The sequence below is a fragment of the Procambarus clarkii genome, chromosome 52 (genome assembly GCF_040958095.1).
Source record: "Procambarus clarkii isolate CNS0578487 chromosome 52, FALCON_Pclarkii_2.0, whole genome shotgun sequence".
Classification (NCBI taxonomy): Eukaryota; Metazoa; Arthropoda; class Malacostraca; order Decapoda; family Cambaridae; genus Procambarus; species Procambarus clarkii.
Genome location: NC_091201.1, coordinates 8827462 through 8836562, shown reverse-complemented (window position 1 = coordinate 8836562; position 9101 = coordinate 8827462).

Below are 9101 nucleotides of genomic sequence, written 5' to 3'. Positions count from 1 at the left end.
CAAAGGCATGCTTGACGAGGATCGCGAAGAAGATGCCGAACAGGGTTGGAGCAAGAATGCACCCCTGTTTAACACCACTGTTGATGTTGTACTGTTGATGTTCAGTAGTTGAGCCGTCATACACGACTGTCCCCTTCATGCCCTTGTGGAACGATTGTATCATGCTGAGTAGGATGGGTGGGCAGCCAATTTTGGCCAAGGTCTTGAAGAGTCCGTCCCTGCCCACTAGGTTGAAGGCCTTTGTAAGGTCAATGAAGGCAATGTACAAGGCTTTTCTTGAAGCTGTCTCAGGGAGAACACCATGTCAGTGGTCGACATGGTGTAGATTCCCAGGTGAGGTATTTAGACAGAACGTTTCGTGCCAGTGATAGGGGGGAACAGATAAAGGGTTTGCTATCCGGGAGCTGGAATTGGTGATATTGTTGGAAACATGAATGATATTATGACGGGAAATGGAAACAAACCCATTATTTGTATTAGTGCAGGGGGTAATGATGTTGGACGAGTTAGGAGTGAGGAACTAATACAGAGATTCAGGACAGCCATTGAATTAGTTAGGAGCAAGGGAGGAATCCCGATCATATGTGGCATTCTTCCAAGAAAGGGAGCGGGAAATGAATGGATGTCGAGGGCAATTGGTGTCAATTGCCGGCTGGAAAGATATTGCAAATCAAATGCAATATCTTTCATAGACAACTGGGAACACTTCTGTGGAAGAAATTAAAAGTATGCTCGTGATGGGGTGCATCTATCGAGAGCTGGGGTTGTTGCTGTTGCGAACTCGTTGGAAGAAGTGGTTAGAGGTGTTTGTTTGGGTTTAAACTGTTAGTAGATAGATTTATGGGAATTCATTTAGAGGAAGGAGGTAATAAAAGTATGTGTTTGTGGGAGAAAGGAATTGGCAAAATGATCAGGGCCTCAAAATAACAATTCACTTAGGATATATTACACTAACAGTAGAAGTCTCTGAAATAAAATTAATGAATTAAATGCTCTTGTCTGCACAGAAAAAAATAGATATTATTGCACTTACCGAAAAGTGGATGAACGTAGAAAATAGAGAACTATTAGCTGAATATCAGATAAATGGATTTAAACTATTTCACACTGATAGATATATTAGACGAGGAGGGGGAGTCGCCATATATGTTAGGGACAATTTGAAATGTAGTCTCAAAGAGGGAATCAAAACTGAGCCACACACAGAAACTATTTGGATAGAATTAAACGAAAAAGCAAATAATATTATAATAGGAGTTATATATAGGCCACCAAATTTAGACAGAATGGAAGCAAGGCATTTATGGAATGAAATATCTAGAGCATCTAGATCTAACAGTATTTATGTCATGGGTGACTTTAATTTTAGTGGAATAAACTGGGTGAACAAAACAGGGAATAGTGAAGCAGAAGATTTTCTAGAATTAATTGACGATTGCTTTCTTACGCAACACATTAAGGAACCAACGCGGGAAAATAATATTTTAGATTTAGTGTTAACTAACAGGGAAACAAATTAATGACATCGAAATAGGGAGTGAGCTAGGGAACAGTGATCACAAAGTAATCAGATTTAGCATAGAATGGAATAGACCTGTAGGAGAAAATTCTGTTAAAGTGCCAGATTTTCGAAAAGCTGATTTTAATAGCCTAAGAAATTCTTTGGGTCAAATTGATTTTAAAGTCTTGGGTATGGGGTGGGGGCCGGTCTTGGAGCGAGACATGAACCCAGCGATAGGTGACGTAAATGGGGATTTCGATGTGAAATCAATATATAACTTATTTAAGAATATTCTAAACAAAGCACAGGAACGTAGTATACCATACAAATTGAATAGATCGAATACTAATGACCCAAAGTGGATAACAAAGAATTTGAAGAACCTTATAGGTAAAAAGAGAGCTTGGTACAAAAGGATTAAAAATGGGGAGGTCACCTTAGAACAGGAATTCGTACAACTGGTTAGAAATGTTAAAAAAGAGATAAGGAAAGCAAAAATAATCTATGAAGTTCGCATAGCAGGGCAAGCAAAGACAAATCCTAAAGGTTTTTTTCAGTTATATCGTACTAAGACTAGGGAACGGATAGGTCCATTAAAAACTGAGACAGGTCAAATAACAGATAGTGATGAAGAGATGAGTAGTATTTTTAATAAATATTTTGTTCTGTATTTACTAAAGAGGAACTTAACAATATGCCATCAGCCGAACAAGTCTATGTGGGTGGGGACGAGGACAGGTTGATGAGTTTAGCAGTTACCAGGGAGGATGTTCTTAAACAAATAGTAAAACTCAAACCAAACAAATCCCCAGGGCCGGATGAAGTGTTTGCCAGGGTGCTTAAAGAATGCAAAGACTAGCTTTGTGACCCACTGTCAACCATATTTAATAAATCAATAGAGTCAGGCAGAGTGCCAGAGTTTTGGAAAGTTGCTAATGTGATACCAGTTTTTAAGAAAGGAGATAGATCACTTGCGTCTAACTATCGACCAATTAGCCTAACGTCTATTGTGGGAAAGTTACTCGAATCTATAATAGCAAATAAAATTCGTCTTCATCTTGAAAAACATAAATTAATAATTGAGTCGCAACATGGTTTTATAAATGGCCGTTCATGTTTAACAAATTTGTTATCTTTTTATTCTAGCATTGTTGAGGCAGTTGATAGTGGTAAGGATTGCGATGTTGTATACCTTGACTTTAGCAAAGCTTTTGATACAGTGCCACATGAAAGACTGATTAAAAAGATAGAGTCTCATGGTATTGGGGGTGCTATATTAAGCTGGATTAGGGCATGGCTATACCAAAGGAAACAGAGAGTTAGTATAAATGGAATCAAGTCAGAGTGGGAAAATGTTGTAAGTGGAGTGCCTCAAGGCTCTGTCCTGGGACCTCTGTTGTTTATAATATATATAAATGATTTAGATTCAGGTTTGAGTAGCAACATTTGCAAATTTGCCGATGATACGAAAATCGGTAGGGAAATTAATTCGGAGGAGGACTCACTATCACTTCAAGTTGATCTAGATAGGGTTTTGAAATGGTCAAAGGATTGGCAGATGCAGTTTAATGCTGATAAATGTAAAGTTCTGAGGTTAGGTAATGATGATAGAGTTACAAGATACGAGCTAGATGGTGTTGTGATTGCGAAGTCGGATTGCGAAAGGGATCTGGGAGTTATGATTAGTAAGAATTTAAAACAAAAGGATCAATGCATAAATGTTCGTAATAAGGCAAATCGGACACTTGGATTTATTAATCGCAGCGTTAGTAACAAGACACCTGGTGTGGTTCTCAAGCTATATCTTGCTCTAGTTAGGCCCCATTTAGATTATGCAGTTCAGTTTTGGTCGCCATATTATAGAATGGATATAAATTCACTTGAACGTGTCCAGCGTAGGATGACTAAGTTAATTCCCCAAATTAGAAATCTTTCATATGAAGAAAGATTAACAAAGCTTAAGTTGCATTCACTGGAAAGGCGAAGAGTTAGGGGTGACATGATAGAGGTTTACAAGTGGATGAATGGACATAACCGGGGGGATATTAATAGGGTATTAAAAGTATCAACACAGGACAGAACACGAAACAATGGGTATAAATTGGATAAGTTTAGATTTAAGAAAGACTTGGGTAAATACTGGTTCAGTAACAGGGTTGTTGATTTGTGGAACCAATTGCCGCGTAACATTGTGGAGGTGGGGTCCCTCGATTGTTTCAAGCACGGGTTGGACAAGTATATGAGTGGGATTGGGTGGTTATAGAATAGGAGCTGCCTCGTATGGGCCAATAGGCCTTCTGCAGTTACCTTTGTTCTTATGTTCTTATGTTCTTAAAAAGAGATAAGGAAAGCAAAAAGAAACTATGAAGTTCGCATAGCAGGGCAAGCAAAGACAAATCCTAAAGGGTTTTTTCAGTTATATCGTACTAGGACTGGGGAAGGGATAGGTCCGTTGAAACTGATACGGGTCAGGTAGCAGGTGGTGATGGGGAGATGAGTGGTATTTTTGGTAAGTGTTTTGTGTCTGTGTTTGCTGGGGAGGAGCTTAACAATGTGCCTTCGGCTGAGCAAGTCTGTGTGGGTGGGGGCGAGGACGGGTTGACGAGTTTGGCAGTTGCCAGGGAGGATGTTCTTAAACGGGTAGTGGGGATCAAACCAGGCAGGTCCCCGGGGCCGGATGGGGTGTTTGCCAGGGTGCTTAGGGAGTGCAAGGAGGAGCTTTGTGACCCGCTGTCAACCATATTTAATGGGTCGGTGGAGTCGGGCGGAGTGCCAGAGTTTTGGAAAGTTGCTGGTGTGGTACCAGTTTTTGGGAAGGGAGATGGATCACTTGTGTCTGGCTGTCGACCAGTTGGCCTGGCGTCTGTTGTGGGAGAGTTGCTCGAATCTGTAATAGCGGGTAGGGTTCGTCTTCATCTTGAAAAACGTAGGTTGATGGTTGAGTCTCAACGTGGTTTTGTAGGTGGCCGTTCATGTTTGGCAAATTTGTTGTCTTTTTATTCTAGCGTTGTTGAGGCGGTTGGTAGTGGTGGGGATTGCGGTGTTGTGTACCTTGGCTTTAGCAAGGCTTTTGATACGGTGCCACATGAAAGACTGATTGGGGGGATGGAGTCTCGTGGTGTTGGGGGTGCTATGTTGGGCTGGATTGGGGCATGGCTGTGCCAGGGGAAGCGGGGAGTTGGTATAAATGGAGTCGGGTCAGAGTGGGAAGATGTTGTAAAGTCCCTTTACAACATCTTCCCATCTTCCCATGAGGTCCCTTTACTGCTCACCAGCAGTAAAGGGACCTCGTCTTGGAGAGTTACGAAAGACAGGGGCCTTAAGAAGACTTTGATAAAGCCGCCTTCAAACGCCATAGCAACTTTAAATTCATTTGACGTTTTGGAGGACGAGTGCTGTGGAGAGACTGTGGATCGCGCAAAAGGGAAAGCAACGAAGAGAAAGGAAGCGCAGGCCCCTCAGAAAGTAAAGGAAGTACCTAAGCAAACATTAGTTGTGGGAGATTCCCAGATAAGGTATTTGGATAGAACGTTTTGTGCTAGAGATAGGGGGAACAGGTTAAGGGTTTGCTATCCCGGAGCTGGCATTGGTGATATTATAAACAACATGAATGATATTATGGCTGGTAATGGGAACAATCCCATTATTTGCATTAGCGTGGGAGGAAATGATGTTGGTCGAGTCAGGAGTGAGGAACTGATTCAGAGGTATAAAACAGCCATAGAGTTAGTTAGGAGCAAGGGAGGAATCCCGATCATATGTGGCATTCTTCCAAGAAAGGGAGTGGGAAATGAATGGATATCGAGGGCACTTGGTGTCAATTGCCGGCTGGAAAGATATTGCAAATCAAATGCAATATCTTTCATAGACAACTGGGAACACTTCTATGTAAGAAATGAAATGTATGCTCGTGATGGGGTGCATCTATCGAGAGCTGGGGTTGTTGCTGTTGCGAACTCGCTAGAAGAAGTGGTTAGAGGTGTTTGTTTGGGTTTAAACTGTTAGTAGATAGAGGTATGGGAATTGATTTGGAGGAAGGAGGTAATAAAAGTATGTGTTTGTGGGAGAAAGGAATTGGCAAAACGATCAGGGAAAGAGAAGGTCCGCAAAATAACAATTCACTTAGGGTATATTACACTAACAGTAGAAGTCTAAGAAATAAAATTAACGAATTAAATGCTCTTGTCTGCACAGAAAAAATAGATATTATTGCACTTACCGAAACGTGGATGAATGTAGAAAATAGAGAACTATTAGCTGAATATCAAATATATGGATTTAAACTATTTCACACTGATAGATATATTAGACGAGGAGGTGGAGTAGCCATATATGTTAGGGACAATTTGAAATGTAGTCTCAAAGAGGGAATCAAAACAGAGCCACACACAGAAACTATTTGGATTGAATTAAACGAAAAAGCTAATAATATTATAATAGGAGTTATATATAGGCCACCAAATTTAGACAGAATGGAAGCAAAGCATCTATGGGATGAAATATCTAGAGCATCTAGATCTAACAGTATTTATGTCATGGGTGACTTTAATTTTAGCGGAATAAACTGGTTGAACAAAACAGGGAATAGTGAAGCAGAAGATTTTCTAGAATTAATTGACGATTGCTTTCTTACGCAACACATTAAGGAACCAACACGGGAAAATAATATTTTAGATTTAGTGTTAACTAACAGGGAAACGCAAATTAATGACATCGAAATAGGGAGTGAGCTAGGGAGCAGTGATCACAAAGAAATCAGATTTAGCATAGAATGGAATAGACCAGTAGGAGAAAATTCTGTTAAAGTGCCAGATTTTCGAAAAGCTGATTTTAATAGCCTAAGAAATTTTTTGGGTCAAATTGATTGGAAAGGCTTGGGTATGGGGTGTGGGCCGGTCTTGGAGCGAGACATGAACCCAGCGATAGGTGACTTAAATGGGGATTTCGATGTGGATTCAATATATAACTTATTTAAGAATATTCTAAACAAAGCACAGGAACGTAGTATACCATACAAATTGAATAGATCGTATACTAATAACCCAAAGTGGATAACAAAGAATTTGAAGAACCTTATAGGTAAAAAGAGAGCTTGGTACAAAAGGATTAAAAATGGGGAGGTCACTTTAGAACAGGAATTCGTACAACTGGTTAGAAATGTTAAAAAAGAGATAAGGAAAGCAAAAAGAAACTATGAAGTTCGCATAGCAGGGCAAGCAAAGACAAATCCTAAAGGGTTTTTTCAGTTATATCGTACTAAGACTAGGGAAAGGATAGGTCCATTAAAAACTGAGACAGGTCAAATAACAGATAGTGATGAAGAGATGAGTAGTATTTTTAATAAATATTTTGTATCTGTATTTACTAAAGAGGAACTTAACAATATGCCTTCAGCCGAACAAGTCTATGTGGGTGGGGACGAGGACAGGTTGACGAGTTTAGCAGTTACCAGGGAGGATGTTCTTAAACAAATAGTAAAACTCAAACCAAACAAATCCCCAGGGCCGGATGAAGTGTTTGCTAGGGTGCTTAAAGAATGCAAAGAGGAGCTTTGTGACCCACTGTCAACCATATTTAATAAATCAATAGAGTCAGGCAGAGTGCCAGAGTTTTGGAAAGTTGCTAATGTGATACCAGTTTTTAAGAAAGGAGATAGATCACTTGCGTCTAACTATCGACCAATTAGCCTAACGTCTATTGTGGGAAAGTTACTCGAATCTATAATAGCAAATAAAATTCGTCTTCATCTTGAAAAACATAAATTAATAATTGAGTCGCAACATGGTTTTATAAATGGCCGTTCATGTTTAACAAATTTGTTATCTTTTTATTCTAGCATTGTTGAGGCAGTTGATAGTGGTAAGGATTGCGATGTTGTATACCTTGACTTTAGCAAAGCTTTTGATACAGTGCCACATGAAAGACTGATTAAAAAAATAGAGTCTCATGGTATTGGGGGTGCTATATTAAGCTGGATTAGGGCATGGCTATACCAAAGGAAACAGAGAGTTAGTATAAATGGAATCAAGTCAGAGTGGGAAAATGTTGTAAGTGGAGTGCCTCAAGGCTCTGTCCTGGGACCTCTGTTGTTTATAATATATATAAATGATTTAGATTCAGGTTTGAGTAGCAACATTTGCAAATTTGCCGATGATACGAAAATCGGTAGGGAAATTAATTCGGAGGAGGACTCACTATCACTTCAAGTTGATCTAGATAGGGTTTTGAAATGGTCAAAGGATTGGCAGATGCAGTTTAATGCTGATAAATGTAAAGTTCTGAGGTTAGGTAATGATGATAGAGTTACAAGATACGAGCTAGATGGTGTTGTGATTGCGAAGTCGGATTGCGAAAGGGATCTGGGAGTTATGATTAGTAAGAATTTAAAACAAAAGGATCAATGCATAAATGTTCGTAATAAGGCAAATCGGACACTTGGATTTATTAATCGCAGCGTTAGTAACAAGACACCTGGTGTGGTTCTCAAGCTATATCTTGCTCTAGTTAGGCCCCATTTAGATTATGCAGTTCAGTTTTGGTCGCCATATTATAGAATGGATATAAATTCACTTGAACGTGTCCAGCGTAGGATGACTAAGTTAATTCCCCAAATTAGAAATCTTTCATATGAAGAAAGATTAACAAAGCTTAAGTTGCATTCACTGGAAAGGCGAAGAGTTAGGGGTGACATGATAGAGGTTTACAAGTGGATGAATGGACATAACCGGGGGGATATTAATAGGGTATTAAAAGTATCAACACAGGACAGAACACGAAACAATGGATATAAATTGGATAAGTTTAGATTTAGGAAAGACTTGGGTAAATACTGGTTCAGTAACAGGGTTGTTGATTTGTGGAACCAATTGCCGCGTAACATTGTGGAGGTGGGGTCCCTCGATTGTTTCAAGCACGGGTTGGACAAGTATATGAGTGGGATTGGGTGGTTATAGAATAGGAGCTGCCTCGTATGGGCCAATAGGCCTTCTGCAGTTACCTTTGTTCTTATGTTCTTATGTTCTTATGTTGTGGGTGGAGTGCCTCAGGGCTCTGTCCTGGGACCTCTGTTGTTTGTAATATATATAAATGATTTGGATTCGGGTTTGGGTGGCAACATTTGCAGGTTTGCCGATGATACGAGGATCGGTGGGGAGATTGGTTCGGAGGAGGACTCACTGTCGCTTCGGGTTGGTCTGGATGGGGTTCTGGGGTGGTCGAGGGATTGGCGGGTGCAGTTTGGTGCTGATGGGTGTGGGGTTCTGAGGTTGGGTGGTGATGGTAGAGTTGCAAGATACGAGCTAGATGGTGTTGTGATTGCGAAGTCGGATTGCGAAAGGGATCTGGGAGTTATGATTAGTAAGAATTTGAAACAAAAGGATCAATGCATAAATGTTCGTAATAAGGCAAATCGGACACTTGGATTTATTAATCGCAGCGTTAGTAACAAGACACCTGGTGTGGTTCTCAAGCTATATCTTGCTCTAGTTAGGCCCCATTTAGATTATGCAGTTCAGTTTTGGTCGCCATATTATAGAATGGATATAAATTCACTTGAACGTGTCCAGCGTAGGATGACTAAGTTAATTCCCCAAATTAGAAA